The sequence below is a fragment of the Pan troglodytes genome, chromosome X (genome assembly GCF_028858775.2).
Source record: "Pan troglodytes isolate AG18354 chromosome X, NHGRI_mPanTro3-v2.0_pri, whole genome shotgun sequence".
Lineage (NCBI taxonomy): Eukaryota > Metazoa > Chordata > Mammalia > Primates > Hominidae > Pan > Pan troglodytes.
The window spans coordinates 73,591,488-73,593,653 of record NC_072421.2 but is presented as its reverse complement, the minus strand read 5'-3'; positions in this window follow the sequence as shown (position 1 = coordinate 73,593,653).

Sequence of the window (2,166 nt, the reverse complement as noted above, 5' to 3'; positions counted from 1 at the left end):
CCATGGGTAGGAAGAATCAATATCATGAAAATGGCCATACCGCCCAAGGTAATTTGTAGATTCAATGCCATCCCCATCAAGCTACCAATGACTTTCTTCACAGAATTGGAAAAAACTACTTTAAAGTTCATATGGAACCAAAAAAGAGCCTGCATTGCCAAGTCAATCCTAAGCCAAAAGAACAAAGCTGGAGGCATCACGCTACCTGACTTCAAACTATACTACAAGGCTACAGTAACCAAAACGGCATAGTACTGGTACCAAAACAGAGAAATAGATCAATGGAACAGAACAGAGCCCTCAGAAATAATGCCACATATCTACAACTATCTGATCTTTGACAAAACTGACTAAAACAAGCAACAGGGAAAGATTCCCTATTTAATAAATGGTGCTGGGAAAACTGGCTAGCCAGATATAGAAAGCTGAAACTGGATCCCTTCCTTACACCTTATACAAAAATTAATTCAAGATGGATTAAAGACTTAAATGTTAGACCTAAAACCATAAAAACCCTAGAAGAAAACCCAGACATTAGCATTCAGGACATAGTTATGGGCAAGGACTTCATGACTAAAACACCAAACGCAATGGCAACCAAAGCCAAAATTGACAAATGGGGTCTAATTAAACTAAAGAGCTTCTGCACAGCAAAAGAAACTACCATCAGAGTGAACAGGCAACCTACAAAATGGGAGGAAATTTTCGCAACCTACTCATCTGACAAAGGGCTAATATCCAGAATCTACAAGGAACTTAAACAAATTTACAAGAAAAAAACAAACAACCCCATCAAAAAGTGGGCAAAGGAGATGAACAGACACTTCTCAATGAAGTCATTTATGCAGCCAAAAAACACATGAAAAAATGCTCACCATCACTGGCCATCAGAGAAATGCAAATCAAAACCACAATGAGATACCATCTCACACCAGTTAGAATGGCAATCATTAAAAAGTCAGGAAAAAACAGGTGCTGGAGAGGATGTGGAGAAATAGGAACACTTTTACACTGTTGGTGGGACTGTAAACTATTTCAACCCTTGTGGAAGTCAGTGTGGCGATTCCTCAGGGATCTAGAACTAGAATGACCATTTGACCCAGCCATCCCATTACTGGGTATATACCCAAAGGACTATAAATCATGCTGCTATAAAGACACATGCACACGTATGTTTATTGCGGCACTATTCATGATAGCAAAGACTTGGAACCAACCCAAATGTCCAACAATGATAGACTGGATTAAGAAAATGTGGCACATATACACCGTGGAATACTATGCAGCCATAAAAAATGATGAGTTCATGTCCTTTGTAGGGACATGGATGAAATTGGAAATCATCATTCTCAGTAAACTATCGCAAGAACAAAAAACCAAACACCGCATGTTCTCACTCATAGGTGGGAATTGAACAATGAGAACACATGGACACAGGAAAGGGAACATCACACTCTGGGGACTGTTGTGGGGTGGGGGGATGGGGGAGGGATAGCTTTAGGAGATATACTTAATGCTAAATGATGAGTTAATGGGTGCAGTACACCAGCATGGCACATGTGTACATATGTAACTAACCTGCACATTGTGCACATGTACCCTAAAACTTAAAGTATAATAAAATAAAATAAAATAAAATAAAATAAAATAAGGAGACTAGGGTGAAAACTTAAAAAAATGATGCATGATTTTTTTCCTTTAGCATTTTAAATATGTTATGTCATGTCATTCTCTCATGGCCTATAAAATTTCTGCTAAAATATCTGCTGCCAGACATATTGAAGCTCCATTATATGTTATTTTTTTTCTCTTGTTCCTATTAAGACCCTTTGACCTTTGGGTGTTTGAGTATTAATTGCCTTGAGGTAGTCTTCTTTGGGTTAAATCTGCTTGTACTTCTATTTAAATATTGATATTTTTCTGTGGTTTTGGGAAATCTTCTGTTATCATCATTTTGAATGAACTTTCTATCCCCATCTATTTCTCTACCTCCTGTTTAAGATCAATACCACGGATTTGCCCTTTTAAGGTTTTTCTCTAGATCCTGTAGATGTGCTTCATTCTTTTCTATTCTCTTTTCTTTTGTCTCCTCTGACTGTGTATTTTCAAATAACCTGTCTCCAGGCTCAGCATTTCTTTCCTCTGATTGATCAGTTTTGCTGGTAA